General features: G+C 37.9%; 1 pseudogene; it reads right to left on the reverse strand.

The window, feature by feature from the left end:
• Window positions 1-3,863: 3,863 nt before the first annotated feature.
• LOC149147349 (protein BIIDXI pseudogene) lies at window positions 3,864-18,052 on the reverse strand (annotated as a pseudogene).
• Window positions 18,053-18,751: the final 699 nt, after the last annotated feature.

Here is an 18,751-nt window from a genome sequence, read left to right on the forward strand (position 1 = left end):
AAAATCAAGATTTCTCATAGCTTTGTTGGCCAAATGACTTGCTTGATGAGTCAAATGATAACTAGACACAAGGAGATTTCCAATGAGATATCATGAGCTCAATTTTGGGTTGAGGAAGACCTTCAAAAGTTGACTGCAACAGCACTCTGCCTTTAGGCAGCATCATTTTTCACATTTTGACCAGTCTTGGGAGATTTGGCTTTTGACAGGGCAAATGAACTCCAAATTGAAAAATTCAAGTTGTGTTGGAAATTAGACTCAATAATCATTCCAACAAGCTATCCCACGACCAATTTGGACACCAGAAAGGCCTCCAAAACTGGTCTGCAAAAAGGCACGACGTACCTGCCTGCTTAGCTCAAATTTCACTCAAATCATCTTGCAAAGCTCCCAAATCTTAGAAAATCTCATTTCACAAGTGATTTTAACATTCCTAAGTGCCATTGCAAGGGTTTTAGTCACTTTTCATGGTGTTTCAATAGGTGAAAAATAAAACCCTAGTTCCTTACACACTTTCATTGAAAATCTACCTAGGGTTTACAAAATTGCCATTTTTTGTTGTCTTATTCCCCTCTACCACTTTCACATCCCCTTCACTACATTTCACTAATTTCATTTCCCATTCCCCCTCTCATTTCCACTCATCCTACTCCCCTATCCCCAAAACCATAGCTTATAAGGTGAAACCCTAGTTTTCTTCATTGCACTAGTGGTTGTATACCCTATCCCCTTAATCCCACTCTCCTCATACATTTTCCCCTTAATCCCATTCTCCACATATAATTTCCCAAACTCTACACTCCCTAAACCCTATCCATATCCGTAAACCCTACTCACATCCCTAAACTCTTACTCTCATCCCTAAACTCTATTCACACATACATTTTTACACTCTCTTCCATACACTCTACCCATTTCATTCCTCCACCATATTTTCACACTGTTATCCACAAAACCATCCATATACAACCACATTTTTCAAAACCAAAGGAAAACAATGGAAAGATACAGTGATCATGGGTATGAGCAAGAGATTAAACATGACCGGAAATCTTGGCTTGAGAAGGCAAACATGCACTTGGAGAGGCTGCTGGACAAGGCTAACAAGGAGAAGGACATGTTGCGGCACATGGCTTTTCATTATTTGGCAAGAAACAAAATTTGCAAAGCGAGAATAAGGACTTTGAAGGCCAAGTTGAAGAAAGTTTTGAGGAAGAGGAAAGAGAAAGACAAGCTCAAGATTTTGGCTGAGGCTTCCTTAGCCCAACATATCACTTGATGCAGGTCACTCAGCCCAAATTTCAAGAAATTTGGGACACTTTTTGCCAATTTTGAAATTTTGGAGCAAAACACAGGTTTTTATGCCTGGTGCGCCGCGCCACCTGGCACGCGCTTTTGCTAGGGACCTCCTTTGGAGGAAAACTCAGCATTTTTGGATTCCTCGGGAAAAAATATGAATTCTCACACATGTACAAGAAATTTTATCAATTTTTGAGCTTCCAAAAGGGTCAAAAACACCTCAAAATGCCCTTTCTGCCCCTTTTTAGCCACACAGGAAGAAGTGTTGGGAGAACTCACTTTTGGAGGGGAAAATGGACACCAAATTCAGAAATTCCACATGTTATGGAATGTAGATAGTTAGACCTTTCCAACAAGCCCACTTGGAGCAAATTTGGTGGACGGGAAGGCCTCCAAAATCAGCTGCAAAAAGGTGCGATGCACAGAGACAGAGGCGTGGCGCACAAGATGGAAAATTGACTTTCTTGCCAAAAAACTCTGTTTTTTTGCCTAGTTTTTTCTCAGTTTGACTTTTATTTCTCTCATAGTCAAACTCATGATGTAATTTGATATAAATTGATGGACTTTGATGTAAAAATGTTAAAATTTCACTCATGGAGGTAGATACATCATGAAAAGGTAGTTTTGAACTAAATGAATCAGTTTCCTAGGTTTTAGAGGCAAGCTGTTCCACTGCCTACTTTTCAGTTCTTAGTTTAGATCTTGTTGAAACAGCTCCTAAATTCATGAATTAGACTCCTAAATCCTAGCATGAGTTGTTTGTTGCCTATATCTAGTAGTTTTTCAGTCATTGGTAAAGCTTGGACTCTTGTGAATGCTTTGAGCATTATTGTACATTCATTTCTGCAGTTTGGCAAAGGAATAGACCAAGGTTTGCAGCACTTTGTGGGATTCTTGTGGCAACTTGATTTGGTATTGTTTCTCCTTTTGTAATTTCAAGTTTACATCTATTATGTATGCCATCATCTCTCTTTTTTCATCTTAACTAAATGAAACAAGGATAAAGGTAGAATACATTGATGTTGTAGTGCTCTACCTAGGGTTTGTTTAGTTATTTATGTTTTCAGCTGTTTGAAGAGGATCCCTGAGACTTTCATGCCCTCTCCAAATCCTCACCAGTCTAAAAGCTCTCCATCTCACTCAATTTGAAGTACTAAACCATTTGCCTACCTCGCCCCATAGAGATCTTTGCAAGACTGTGTCCATTCCCCGAACCCAAATCTGCCTTTCACATTTGAGCTAGCAAACCAAAATTAAATTCAATCAAACTCCTCAGAGCATATACCTAGCCTAAAATCAGTCTTCACATCAGTCATCTCAAGCTCTATTGACCATATTCTTCTGATATTGACAAGGAGAGAGCCCTCTCCCAACTTGGTAGGGCTAGCTACTAGGTTAAGCGTGGTTTGATGTTACCCTAGACCTGCCTTTCTCAGCCTAAGGTAGATTTAGGCCCTAACACTTCCCACGAAATTTTTATCAGGTGCAATGAATAAAAGGTCTTCATCATTTTAGCAGAGTGTATACTTACCACCATCTTTTCCTGAAGAGAGATAACAATGTATGCATATAAAATACTCATATATTCAGTGATCAACATCGGGGTCCATTTGATCAAGAACAATAAAAACTAGATCAAAACGAGAAAGTAAAGAATCTAGAAGGCCAATATTCCTGGTTGGAGTAAGTGAGCAGTCATATTGGACAAATGAAATAATTAAGAGATTGTTAGAATGAAAGGTATTCAGAAAACCAATCACTAGTGAATGCCAACAAATTATATACGTTACCGATATCTCAACCAATAATATCAAGTGGAGAATGCTTTGTTGTGTGAAAAAGAAGGGAACCTAGCTTGAAAATTCAATCCATTATGTGATTGCAGTAAAGAAGGGTTAAGAATTAGGGAAAAAAATTATTGTGCCATATATAGTATTTGTAGAACCAACCACACTACAAAGTGCATTAAGTGATGCGTGAATGCCAACAAGAGAAAATTTTATTGTATATTGCTCCATAACCTCGTGGATGGACACACAACCTTGATCACTCATCTTATCAAATTCATCAATGCAAACAACACCACGGTCGGCCAAAACCATTGCTCTAACTTCTAACCGGCATTCACCTGAATTTCTTACAACCAGTTAGCCAAGGACTTCAAAGGATTCCTTCGACAACACAATTTATTTCAATGTAAACCACAAGAAGAACAATTTATTATCCACGATAACATGTAGAGAGAAAGTATTACCCATTTCTTGGTCGAAAGTGACAACTGTTGTCAAACCTTTTAAAAAACAAATAGCATCATCATCTATAGTTTCATAGCACGACTTCCATAATAATTACAATTCAAGCATCTCTGCCTCACCAGTTAATTCCAAAGTTGAATGCGGTCCTTTCCCTTTCAACTTTAGAGAAACACTACCACTAAAAGACACTTTCGTCAAAACTGCTAATAACCATAACACATACACTACATTCCGCTATATTTTCACTTTTGCTACGCTGCAAGCAACAAATGATTTTTGACACTAATAATATTCTATTCCTACATTAATTTACAAACTGCCCAGTGTGAATGCTATTGTCAATGTGTTCACCAGATGTAGCAGGGAAATAGAGAATCCAAAAAATCTTGCAACAACACCAAACTTTGACAAATCAACGAACTTTATTGAATGAATCACAGGACCACACAGAGAACTCCTATCTACAACCCTCGTATCATAATATAAGTTGTATGATGTAGGAGCATCCAGGTAAGGGCATCATGACTGGGTGTTGGTCTCAGCCAAGAAGGACAGGTTCAAAAACTTTTAGTTTCATTTACGTTTAATGAATAAAACAGTGTCTAGGAATTAGTTTGTTTTATTATTAATTAGTTAAGAAACATTAGGAACAGTACAGTTAGGGTAGTGTCATAACAGTTACATTGTTTTGTCATTTTCTTAGTCCATCTTACAGGTGTCTGTTCATAAACAAAAAGTATAATATTGTAACTCCTACAATACAAGAAAACCCAATAAGATTATCGACTATGTAACTACAAAGGGTAACTGTATGGTAACCGAGAACAGTTTGAGTAACTGTTCAAGCACAATATAAAAATCAATGTAATACAATCATGGAGGGGTTCAGTACATGAGAACAGAAATACAATACAGAGAATAATTTCTTTCATCCGAAACATTTGAGTCCATCTGTTATAGTTCGTTGTAATATTCATTTACTTTTCCCTTAATCATTAAGTAAGCAAAACTAAGCAAATACTGTGCGTTCCTACCCATTTCATTTATTTTCTTTTCTAAAGAATAGAAAGCGGACAGAGAAATTGGACGAGTATTTCCAGTACGAAGACTGGCAGCAAACAAATGGAGTTCCACAACAAAAGCCAATCACATTACAAGCAGTTCGAAAAGAATGAGAATGCAAACGCTGAGCAACAATCCCAGGACCGAGGTAATCGAAATATAATCAAATTCTCTATTAATTCTTTTCATTGCCAACAAAAAAATATTTGTATACATATAACAATCCAAGGATATCCATTTCAAATGACGGAAGAACAATACGAACCAGCAGAACCCTAAGGGTGAGGGTTTGGTCAGCCACCGTCCAAAAGGTGGTTTAAAGTCACAAAACTGCCAGAATACAAACGAGGGTTTTGTACAAGACTGAGCCAGGTCGCATAGCGACAACAGAGAAACTCGAGTGGACGAGAACTGGGACTCTACCCAGCAAATTGATAGAGACCAACTAACAAAGACAAATTGATAATAGTAGCAGAGCCTACCAGAACAAAGCCGAAGCAATTTCATCAACCACGCCAGAGAACGAACTCCCACCTGCGCAAGCAAAACAAGACAGCGTTGTTAGCCAAATGCCAACAGAGTAAAAGACAAGAAGCAATGAGAAACTGAATGCACAGTAAACAAATTGTTTTACCTGGAGATTAGTCGCGTGGGAAGAATGGAATCCCACTGAGCCACAGCCAACAGTGACACCCTGAGACCAAGGAGTAGTCCTCGTTAGAATCGGAGGAAAACGAAGAAGGGAAACGAATCATGGAGAGACAGCTTACCTGAATAGAGCTGCGAAGCTGAGGAGGAGGCCACCGCGACTGTGACCTGTAGAGCGCAACACGGGTAACCCATTAACCAAAAGTAGTAACCAGAAGAACTACAATGAAATGAAAACAATGGAGTAGGGACAAGTTTATTAACCAAACAGGAAAAGACAGTAGTAACTCTCTTACACAAATGAGAAGAACCTTCATACTGTGCCCAAGAGACTGAGCAACGAAATCACCAAAACAAACGAAGGTGCCACACCAACAAGCAGCACAACCCATAGCTGGGTGCACGCAGAGCCTGTTGCTCAACTCCATACATTCACAGCACAAACCCTCACTTCCAGTCCAAACCCTCAGCGCAACGAAAATACAAATGCAAAATGAAGAAATGACATAGAATGTAGGGTTTTGGCATAAACCAAGAGCGGGAAACAGTAACCGAGGCAAGTACCGCCAACACAGCATCATTAAAGTCCAGCATAAATTCCATCCAATGAATAACCAGAACCATCCTATGATTAACACCTAATCACAAGTGTTAAGTCCCAAATCATTTCTTAATCATTTAATTGTGGATTAGCGCACTACTATATTATTGTTAAATATTATATTGTGGAATTGCGGGTTGGTCCCATCATAGTGGTATCAGAGCAGGATTTAGAGTTTTTCCGAGAGATGGAAGTTGGAAGACGAGGACGTGGAAGAGGTGCTCGGAGAGCAGCAGATGAAGGATTGCGGGAGGAAATCAGGATCCTCACTGCCCGTTTGGAGGCAGTTGAAGCAGGAAGGAGAAGGGATCCAGAGGTAGGAGATGACAGCGACGAAGAAGCTGTAGTGACAATAGATGGATCGGATGAAGAAGGGCCAGAAATGAGATTGTTGAGGTCGGTCCTATTGGCGAGTAGCAAGCCTAAACCAGAAATCCCAAATTATGACAGCAGCTTGTCCACAGAGGTTCTGTTGGACTGGATCAGCAAACTAGATAAATATTTTGAGTGTGAAGAGGTCAGTGAAGATCGGAAAGTTAAGTTCGCTGCAACAAAGCTGAAGGGACACGCAGCCCTGTGGTGGGACAGTGTCCAAATAGAGAGAAGGAGGATGAACAAGTTGCCAATAAAGAAATGGTCAAGGATGGTGGCCAAGTTGAAAGGCAGATTTCTGCCCAAGGATTACCAGATTGCACTGCATCGACAAGTGCAGAATTTGAAGCAGAAAGGGATGACAGTAAGAGAGTACACTGAAGAATTCTACCAGGTAAATTTAAGAGCTGGTTATATGGAGGACACCCCAGAGAAAATAGCAAGGTATGTAAATGGTTTGAGATTAGAAATATTAGATGAAATCAACATTCTTTCCCCGAAAAACATAGAAGAAGCATATCAGAGTGCTATGAAAGCAAAGGAGAAGATCACCAGAAAACAAAATGCTAGGAGAGGACGGGGAACCGGCAGAGGAAGAGGACAGTCTTATGGCAGAGGGCAAACTACCAGCAATAGTGAAGAAGGCAGTAGTTCCAAAACTTCTGGGACAGCAGAAAAAGGTGACAGCACGAGAGGTGGCAGGCCATATCAGCGAGGAAGAGGAAATGGCCAAGGCAGAGGAGCTAATTATCAATGCTACAGGTGCCACAAGTGGGGGCATAGATCTTTTGAGTGTCCTGAGGCGGAACAAGCTGGACAGAGGGGTGCGTATGTCGCATAGCCAAAGGAAGCGAAGGCACCTCCCCAAGAAGCAGAAAATGTGCCGGAAACAGGGGAAGCCTTAGTTTTGAACAAAGTGTTGTTGAAACCAGCCAAAGAAACAGTTGAACAAACTCAAAGGAAAGCATTGTTCCAGACAGTTTGTAAGTCACATGGGAAATGTTGTAAGTTGATTATCAATAGTGGGAGCACAGATAATCTGGTTTCCATGGAGATGGTGGAGAAGTTGGGGTTGAAGTAGTGGAAGCACCCCACTCCTTACAAGGTATCATGGCTGCAAAAAGGCCATTAGCTATTGGTGGATGAGAAATGCAAAGTTGAGTTCCATATTGGCAGATATAAGGATAAGGTTATTTGTGATATAATGCCAATGGATGTATGTCACATACTGCTAGGCAAGTCATGGCAGTATGACAGGAAGGTAGTACATGACGGGAAGACAAACTATTATAAGTTTGTCAAAGATGGGATCAAGCACACGCTAGTGCCCATCAAGGAAGAAGAGACAGCAGAAACAAGCGGGACGAGAGTGTTACTAATGGGCGGAAAACAGTTTTTGAAACAGATTGAAGACAGTGAAGTAAGCTATGTTGTTGTAAGAAGAGCGAAGACAGTGCTGCTACACACAGAGGTGTCAGATTTGCCTGCAGAAATTCAGCAGATGCTGCAGGAATTCAGCAATATAGTAGTGGATGACTTACCAGATAAATTGCCTCCTAAGAGAAGTATAAGTCATCATATTGACTTTATACCTGGAGCAAGTCTACCGAATAAGGCAGCATATCGGATGAGCCCCAAAGACAATGAGGAGATCAGAAAATAGGTGCAGGAATTGCTAGATAAAGGGATGATAAGGGAAAGTTTGAGCCCCTGCGCGGTTCCAACAATTCTCACTCCCAAGAAAGGAGGAGAATGGCGAATGTGCACAGATTTGAGGGCCATCAACAAGATTACCATCCGGTACAGATTTCCACTGCCACAGATGGACGATATGATGGACTACCTAAGCGAGGCAGCATATTTTTCAAAGATTGATTTAAAGAGTGGGTATCAGATTCGAATCCGAGAAGGGGATGAGTGGAAGACAGCCTTCAAAACCAATGAAGGACTGTATGAGTGGCTGGTAATGCCATTCGGACTGAGTAATGCACCCAGTACCTTTATGCGACTAATGAACGAAATGCTGAAAGAATTCATTGGAAAGTTTGTAATAGTGTACCTGGATGATATATTAATTTTCAGCAAGACGAGGGAGGAACACTTTCGACATGTTCGAAGTGTGCTGGAAAAATTGCAGCAGAATAAGCTGCTGATAAATCTGAAAAAATGCACTTTTCTGCAAAAAGAATTGGTTTATCTGGGTTTCGTGATTGCAGAAAACGAGTTGAAGATGGACCCAGAGAAGATTGCAACAATTGTCAACTGGCCATCCCCAAAAAGTCTGTTTGAGGTACGTAGTTTTCATGGGCTGGCAAGTTTTTACTGAAAATTTATAAGAAATTTCAGTGAAATCTGCGCACCTATGTTGGACACTATAAAGAAGGCAAGTCAGCCTCGTTGGACTGAGGCAACATAAAGGAGTTTTTAGCTACTGAAGAATAAGATCATAGAGAGGTCGATCCTGAGATTGCCAGATTTTAAAAAGCTTTTTCAGGTTCGTTGTGATGCAAGCAGTACGGCCATTGGAGCTGTACTTAGCCAAGAAGACAAACCTGTTGCGTTTTTCAGCGAGAATTTGAATGAAAGCAAGCATAAGTATTCATCCTACGAAATGGAATTCTATGTTGTCGTCCAAGCACTGAAGCATTGGAGACACTATCTACTGGGGAATGAGTTTTTTTTATTCTCAGATAATTTTGCACTGCAATATGTGATGCAACAGCACAAGCTGAATCACAAGCATGCTAAGTGGGTTGAATATTTGTAGAGTTTCACCTTTGTGTTGAAACACATCAGCGGGCAGGCCAACAAGGTGGCGGATGCGTTGAGAAAAAGAGTTTTATTCTTGTAGGAGAGTACGATACAAGTGCTGGGCTTTGAGCATTTGAAAGACTTGTATCAGACTGACACGGATTTCAAAGAGGCTTATGAAGCCTGTCAAAATCCTTTGGTGAGAAACAATAGTCCGTGGTTGGACTATAATTTGCAAGAGAAGTTGTTGTTTAGAGGGGGACAATTATGCATCCCCGATTGCTCAATGAGAGAGAATATCATTCGGGAGAAGCACAATGGAGGTCTAGCCGGACATTTCGGCATAGACAAAACATTAGAGTAGCTCAGCCATTTTTATTATTGGCCAAAAATGCGAAGGGATGTGTAGATATTTGTGACCAGATGTAAAGTGTGTCAGTTGGCAAAAGGACACAATCAAAATATGGGACTCTACACACCATTGCCCATTCCAAGTAGACCGTGGGACTCAGTCAACTTATACTTCATCTTGGGTCTACCAAGGACACAATGGGGTTATGATTAGGTGATGGTAGTAGTAGACCGGTTTTCGAAGATGGCACATTTCATCCCTTTCATAAAAACCAGCAATGCCACTCACGTGGCAAACTTGTTCTTTACAGAGATCGTCAGGCTACATGGTCTACCTAAGTCCATTCTCTCTGACAGGGACGTGAAGTTTACAGGGCACTTTTGGCGCACCTTGTGGAAGAATATGGACACGCAGTTAAGTTTTAGCTCTGCTTATCACCCGCAGATCGATGGGCAAACAAAGGTGGTAAATAGAAGTTTGGGGAACCTGCTACGAAGTTTAATTGGTGAAAATTCGCGAATGTGGGATCGAGTACTTGCCCAGGCGGAGTTCGCTTACAATGACTCGCCCAATCATAGCATGGGTTACAGTCCTTTTCAGATCTTATATGGTATGCATCCTTGCGGAGTACACGAATTACGAGATCTAGGATAGAAGGAAAGATGGAGTGCTGATGGGGAGGATTTCGCTAAAGCGATGAATGATTTACACGAGCAGGTGAAAATAAAGTTGCAGGACAACAGTCAAAAGCGAGCAGATTTGAAACGGAGAAAGGTACACTCTAAGGTGGGGGATGAATTCCTCGCGCATTTGCGCAAGGAGCATTTTCTAAAGGGTGCATATAACAAGCTGAAATACAAGAAAATAGGCCCCTGTAAAGTTCTCCGGAAATTTTCAGCAAATGCTTATGAATTACAGCTGCCACCAGGAATAGGCATCTCGCCCATCCTTAATGTGGCAGACCTGTTTCCATACACTGTTGATCCAGAGGAAGACAGTAACGCACGACCTACACGGGACACACAGGAGGAAAGTAATGCTTGGATGAGACAAATGCCTTACGCTCAGCCCCTCGAGATCGAGAGGATCCTCGACACTCAGGTGGCCAAGCAAACTCAGCGGAAAGAGTATCTGCAATATCTGGTGAAGTGGAAGAACCGTCCTATTGAGGACAGTTCATGACTTAACGCTAGACAGATAGAGCAGGTGGGTTATTCATTCTAGAAGCTTATGGACTGGAGTCATGAATTTTTCTTACCCCGAGAGGCTGATGTAGGAGCATCCAGCTAAGGGCATTATGACCGATTGTTGGTCTCAGCCAAGAAGGATAGGTTCAAAAACTTTTAGTTTCATTTACATTTAATGAATAAAACCTTGTCTAGGAATTAGTTTGTTTTATTATTAATTAGTTAAGAAACATTAGGAACAGTACAGTTAGGGTAGTGTCATAACAGTTACATTGTTTTGTCATTATCTTAGTCCATCTTACAGGTGTCTATTCATAAACAAAAAGTATAATATTGTAACTCTAACAATACAAGAAAACCCAATAAGATTATCGACTATGTAACTACAAAGGGTAACTGTATGGTAACCGAGAATAGTTTGAGTAACTATTCAAGCACAATATAAAAATCAATGTAATACAATCATAGAGGGGTTTAGTACATGAGAACAGAAATACAATACAGAGAATAATTTCTTTCATCCGAAACATTTGAGTCCATCTGTTACGGTTCATTGTAATATTCATTTACTTTTCCTTAATCATTAAGTAAGCAAAACTAAGCAAATATTGTGCGTTCCTACCCATTTCATTTATTTTCTTTTCTAAAGAATAGAAAGTGGACAGAGAAATTGGACGAGTATTTCCAGTACGAAGACTGGCAGCAAACAAACAGAGTTCCACAACGAAAGCCAACCACATTACAAGAAGTTCGAAAAGAATGAGAATGCAAACGCTGAGAAACAATCCCAGGACCGAGGTAATCGAAATATAATCAAATTCTCTATTAATTCTTTTCATTGCCAACAAAAAAATATTTGTATACATATAACAGTCTAGGGATATCCATTCAAACGACGGAAGAACAATACGAACCAGCAGAACCCTAAGGGTGAGGGTTTGGTCGGCCACCGTCCAAAAGGTGGTTTAAAGTCACAAAACTGCCATAATACAAATGAGGGTTTTGTACAAGACTGAGCCAGATCGCATAGCGAAAGCAGAGAAACTCGAGTGGACGAGAACTGGGACTCTACCCAGCAAATTGATAGAGACCAAATAACAAAGACAAATTGATGATAGTAGCAGAACCTATCGGAACAAAGCCGAAGCAATTTCATCAACCATGCCAGAGAACGAACTCCCACTTGCGCAAGCAAAACAAGACAATGTTGTTAGCCAAATGCCAACAGAGTAAAAGACAAGAAGCAGTGAGAAACTGAATGCACAGTAAACAAATTGTTTTACCTGGAGATTAGTCGCGTGGGAAGAATGGAATCCCACTGAGCCACAGCCAATGGTGACACCCTGAGACCAAGGAGCAGTCCTCGTTAGAACCGGAGGAAAACGAAGAAGGGAAACGAATCATGGAGAGACAGCTTACCTGAACAGAGCTGCGAAGCTGAGGAGGAGGCCACCGCGACTGTGACCTGTAGAGCGCAACACGGGTAACCCATTAACCAAAAGTAGTAACCAGAAGAACTACAATGAAATGAAAACAATGGAGCAGGGACAAGTTTATTAACCAAACAGGCAAAGACAGCAGCAACTCTCTTACACAGACGAGAAGAACCTTCATACTATGCCCAAGAGACCGAGCAACGAAATCACCAGAACAAATGAAGGTGCCACACCAACAAGCAGCACAACCCATAGTTGGGCGCACACAGAGCCTGTTGCTCAACTCCATACATTCGCAGCACAAACCCTCACTTCCAGTCCAAACCCTCAGCGCAGCGAAAATACAAATGCAAAATGAAGAAATGACATAGAATGCAGGGTTTTGGCGTAAACCAAGAGTGGGAAACAGTAACCAAGGCAAGTACCGCCAACACAACATCATTAAAGTCTAGCATAAATTCCATCCAACGAATAACCAGAACCATCCTATGATTAACACCTAATCACAAGTGTTAAGTCCCAAATCATTTCTTAATCATTTAATTGTGGATTAGCGCACTACTATATTATTGTTAAATATTATATTGTGGAATTGTGGGCTAGTCCCATCATTTTAGAATGCAATGCGGGTTTGTTTGACCTTTGTTGTAAAGGTCGCATTATTAGGCTCATAGATTTCGTTTTAGAAAGGATTATTATAGTGGAAACTATCCAACTACTCTCCGGAAAAAATCCATGACCGCCATCGGTTCTTGGCAACCCTTGCTAGCCTATCCCAAAAGAAAACTCATCATATATTCATTCTCGAGATTTGTCTCCACCATTTGCGAAATAATACCTTCTTTCTCTGAAATAAACTCGATGGTTCGCTTACCCTCAAGAACTTTGTAGTGATTCGAGTCGATATATCGCACTGCCTTGCTCGACTCTATGATCCATCCTGATAAAGATGATGTTGCCACATCCAGATTTGTCGAAAAAATAACCCCCAATGTCTCATTGCCAAACATCCATGGCCCCTCCTTCAAATCTCCATTAACCACAATATTGTCTTGATGTTTTTCAGGAGAGGAAATGTGTTTCAAGGTGATGGTGTGAAGAATCGGACTGCAAGTTGGATCTTCCTGCAAACTAGGATTTTAGAAAATAACCTTGGCATTGTCAACTTGCGCCTGAAAATCCCATGAATAGGCATCCCAGCCATAAATATAATATAAAGTCTGCAAATCCATGTTCCTAGTCGACAGAGGCACATAAACGCTGAGTGATTCCATTTGTGCGCAGGTTCGTGTCACGCTAAATGTGAAAGAATATGTGGATCCTTTCTGAAGGCTTACATGCTGGTTGATCTAGGCCTCATTTCCCAGCCTCACGACATGCTTACCATCAAGAATGACCATGTACATGTTGCCCTGCCTCTCCCTATCATTTACATATTCCACCATGCCCTATTTATTCCACCAGGGAAATGAATCTAGTGCGCTTTCCCTTGATGTTCTATTCTCGATCCCCGCCTCTTCAAAGTTTCCATTCATGAGCATACCATTTTTTGTTGCAACGATGTTGTTATCAGACCTACACTAGAGGATATTCAACCTATGGTTGGAATTGCTAAAGGGGCAGAGAGCATAGGCGGGCCTGCTACAACATTGATAGGTCCAAGACCATGTGAAATAAGTCAAATTGTTGACGAAGTAGGCTTGGAGTATTCATAAACCATAGTAACTCTCTCAATGAAGCAAAATGGGGACAAAGGAGGGTGATTCTTAGCACAACACTTCAAGTCCTCCATTCTATGTTACTTTGGGCCACTAAATTATTCAGTCTAAAATCTACAAATCTGAATGACTCATTCTACATGCAAAGCCTTGACCAATTAATACACTTGACCATCCAATGACACGTGTTGATCATGTCGATGCACCTCATGACATGTTTTGGCCTTCTACAGTGAAATAAGGTTTGGTTATGTTATGTTAGGTTCGAGTAGGTTTGGATCCTTTCCTTATGCCTTTAATTTTGGATGTTTGTATTTTGATGTATGTACTCCTTTGATTTTTGTCTCATCTCGTCGTTTATGTATGTATTTTGATGTACAAGTACTAGATTTTGTGATCCATTATATACAACTAGGGTTTGTTATATGACCGATTATAGGTAGTTGAAGGATCAAAAGAATGATGTGTCGTTTTGGTGTTCAGTCGGTTTGCTTTATGATGGTGTCGGTTTTGGTTTCGATTTTTGGGATGCTTTGCACATTGAGACCATTTTGTAAATTGTCTTGTTATTATACCTATAATGAACTCCACCTGATATATTTTCCTAGAAAATATATATGGCAATAAAGTATCTTTAGTTGTAAAAATGAAAAAAAAAAAAATATATCAGTGGTATTGTACAATATCAATTTTTATTTACTTCATTTTCTTGTAAATTAGAAAAAATAATGTGTCCCTATTTTTTATAAGTTACTCATTGCTACTAATTGAGCTTGTAAAATAGAAAAAAGAATGTCTCCTATTTTTATCAGTTGCTTAATTCTTATAATCTACTTATTGTTTATATATATATATATATATATATATATATATATATATATATTTCATTCAAATTTAGAAAAAATATCAGTTATTATTATGTGGAAATTATTATATTATTGTTCATGGTTTTATGGACATTGTGCAATATTTATAATTAATAATATTGAATACTATACATTTTAGAGCCTCTAGGTGTAGATCATTTGGCAATAGAACACACTATTAAAATAATGTTTGGTATGTGGTTGATTATAATCCCAACTAATTATGTATGTTGTGTATGAAGTTATGTTGGGTACACATGAAGGTTACGGTTTAGTGGATGGAATCAACCTCGTGCCATTGAATACAAACTTATTCCAATTATTGATTCTACCAAATACAAAAGAAAATATAATATGAATTTTGGGGAAATTGTTTGAAAGTGGTAGTAAAGCAATATCCATTTCCTACAAGTCCAACTTTTAGACAAGGAATATGTACTCAGGAGTAGAATTAAAAAATATTTACTCAGTAGTAGAATACAAAATATTTATTGTAATAAAATAAAAAATGTTGTATATGTTTTCTAATTTATGGAATAAAATAATAAAATATTTATATGTTATTATACACATTGTCAGATCCTAAATATAGACATAGCCTAATTATTCTATGTTTTGTTTCTTTCCACATAATCCAATGATACAAACTTTGGCGAGATTGTAATTCTTTATTGTTTAAAATGTATTTTTCAATGCATAAATGCATTCAATGCCCTTAAAAACCCCAACAACACTTCGATTGTGTAAACTACAAATATCAAACTTGCAATTTCAACAAATCCTTGTCAAATTTCATCCAAATTAATTGGAAATTATTCCAGGAAAAGGACCAAAATGTAGAAAACTTAGACTATGCTTAAAATATATATCATATAATGGCATATATCTTAACATTTCAAATCCAATAGTGTGGATTTCAACATTTCATATTATTAAATGGTTTGTATTTCAGCTTAGCGTATAGAGCATATTAGATCCAAAAGTGTATATTCCAACATATATAACATGTATTATTCTATTATTGGATGTGTAGTGTTTGTCCAATCTTCACTTCATATTTAATTATGAATGAAAAAATAGATCTATGTGAAAAGTTAATGGAGGAGATTCAAAATAATATGGAGAAGTGACAAAGCTAAAACCTTAAGTAAACGAAACTTTAAAGTTAAAAGAATTTAAATTACTTTTGTAAGTCCCTTAGATCAGTGAAGGATCCTATTGACCCTAAATATATGAAAGGGGTTTATATTATCCCTTGTTCCTATGGGACCCCTTATATTGGTGAGACTAGTCGCTCCATTAATCAAAGGATTAGTGAGCACGCAACTGACCTTAAACATAGGAGAACCAAGTCTTTCGCTTTAGCAGAGCATGCGGAAAAAACCAAGCATCATGTTTGTATTGAGGAGGCTAGTGTTATTGCTAGAGTTTCGCAGTTCCATCATCGAAAATTTAGGGAAGCCCTTGAGATTGAAAAGAGGCCAAGCAATCTCAATAGAGAGGATGGCTGGAAGATCAGTAGTTGTTGGATCCCAACACTCTCTTCCTAGTTGTTTTCTTCCTTTCGCCCCCTCTCGCCCTCCCTCGTTTTTTGGCTTATGCTAATAATTTTAACTAATAGAAAATATAATTACTTATATAATAATAAGTTAATTTAACAATTAGATATACAATTAATTATATCTGAATGTTTAAATTATTTTTATTCTTTCCAACCCTTGACGTATTCTAATATTATTATTCTTAAACTATTAATATTTTTTATAACTAACTTTTATCTTAATAGAATTAATTTTATTTTATTATTATTATTATTATTTTATATATATATATATATATATATATATAATTTTATAAAGTAGTTAAAACCTTTAGGTATATATAAACAATTAATTCAATTTGGATCATTTATTTAACAATTAGTTAATCAATTAATTTCAATATGAATATTGAAAATTATTATTATTATTATTTTTTAAAGATCATACCTCTTATAACTAACCATTAACTTAATAACCATTAAAATCCACTTTATTATATATATATATATATATAATACCATTAGTTCCTTGTTATTATAAATATATATAATACCAATAATAATAACTTAATAACCATTTAGAATCTACTTTATTTTATTAATTTTATATATATATATATATATATATATATATAAAAGGTGATGTCATGCGTCCCTTTGACTTATTATAACTAAACTTACAAATTAATATATTAAATTAACTTATTTTTATGCCCCTGGTCATGCTAACTGATCCCTAGTCAAATTTAGCCATTGGTTAATATAGTCGTTGCCTAGTCAAGAATTATAACCGTTGGAGGTTCTGCTCTGACTATTTAACATGCATAGCTTGATTTGATTCTTCAACTTGTCCTGACGATAAACCACACTCGTTGGTTCGAAATGCGTCGACAAATGAAATATCATGTGATTTACGCCGAAAAATCTCTCGTTAAGATTAATATATTAAAAACACAATAGCAAAGAGAATGCAACGTTACTTCATATAATTATGAATAGGTAAAAGGTATAAATGTAAACTTATGAGGTTAAGACAACAAGAAATGTTGAAGATAGCAAATGAAAACTTGTAAAAAAAATTGGAGAGAATTGTGTAGCCCAAATGAAGGGATAGCTAATGGTATCACAGTGACTTGGTGATTATTTCAACAAAACTTTAGATGAAAATCTAGTAAAGAGAAAGAAACTATTCAAAAATTAACATAAAGAAAAATGCATCCACAAAAAGGATGAGCAAAAAGGTTAGATAATGGTATCACATTGATTCCAATCAATTTGGCAAATGTAGTGGGCGTTAGATTTTGCAATGATAGTTCAAGAAAAACCTTAATCTCCAATTGCAAAATCGAGGTAATAGGAAGAATGGGCTCAATTAAGTACTCCAAGAACATTGAGCCCTTGACTAGAGATGAAGGCTTGGAATTATTTATAAAAGGAGCTTTTGAAACACCGTCATGTGTGTGTATGACAATGTGTGTAGTGACTAACTCATAGTAATGGATTCCATGGAATGCTTATCCGTTAAGATGATGAACCATTGATGGAGAAACATTTTACGATTTTTTTCATAGTTCCACCCATGAAAAGAAAAATATATATCCAAATTCATGGTTGCACCACTTACAAGTATTTCATACAACACATTTCACGATGATGCACATAAGCGATAATAAAGAACCCTTGTGTAAGTCCTCATGTGCGTTTGCTTATCTATGTGCTTCATCTTTGGGCTAACAATTTCTTCAACTCCTATGATCACTCTCGATGGTAAGCACTTAAATGAAAGTCAGACACTTGCACCACCCAAACCACGTCACTATTACCATCGCTCACTCACCTTCCACATAATAAAACATCTCCCTTGACACAACCCCCTTTGATTGCAAGGACTGGAGTGGTTCCTGAGGTGTAGAGGTTAGAAAGTTCTTTCCCCTTTGTGGCATTCTGCACCCCATAAGGTGACATCGATGATGTAGCTTGACATGTTGCACAAGGAATAGTTTCTTTCCACATTCCCCCACTCCTCATATTGGCATTCCTTTGCACCTCTCTGTGTAATTGCTAGTTTAAACTAGTTGCAACACCTATTTTTGTGACCATTTTTTAGTGATCTGTTATAACTGATATTTTTATAAATACTATAAAAAAAATAGAGAGAAAAAATAGAGTAGCTTAAGATTATCACTGAGCTATTATTATGCTTAATGAAGGATTATTCCTCATATTCATAAATCTATATAAAACTTAAAACAAGTAACATAATAAACAAATGACTCATTAAATTTCCAATTAGGAAAACAAAAGCAAAAAATTGAAATTCCAGTGCTGCTACCCACCTCATTTGAAGAAAATACACAATTCACAACGAGTTGTCTTTAGTGCAACTTTTTAGAAGTTTTTTAGGTGGGTTTTTCTAGTCTAATTTCTCTAAAATCCGGGAGGAATTTATTGAAATCAATGCAACTTTTTGGAAGCTTTTCTGGTGGGTTTTTCCTCATCTGAAGAAAATACACAATTCAAAACGAGTTGTTTTTCGGTGGGTTTTTCCAGTCTAATTTCTCTAAAATCTGGGAGGAATTTATTGAAATCAGTGCAACTTTTTGGAAGCTTTTCTGGTCTAATTTCTCTAAAATCTGGTAAGAATTTATTGAAATCACAAGCTTG

This window comes from Pinus tabuliformis, chromosome 9 (genome assembly GCF_031772625.1).
Source record: "Pinus tabuliformis cultivar Carrire ecotype Pingquan chromosome 9, CPIR1, whole genome shotgun sequence".
Taxonomy (NCBI): domain Eukaryota; kingdom Viridiplantae; phylum Streptophyta; class Pinopsida; order Pinales; family Pinaceae; genus Pinus; species Pinus tabuliformis.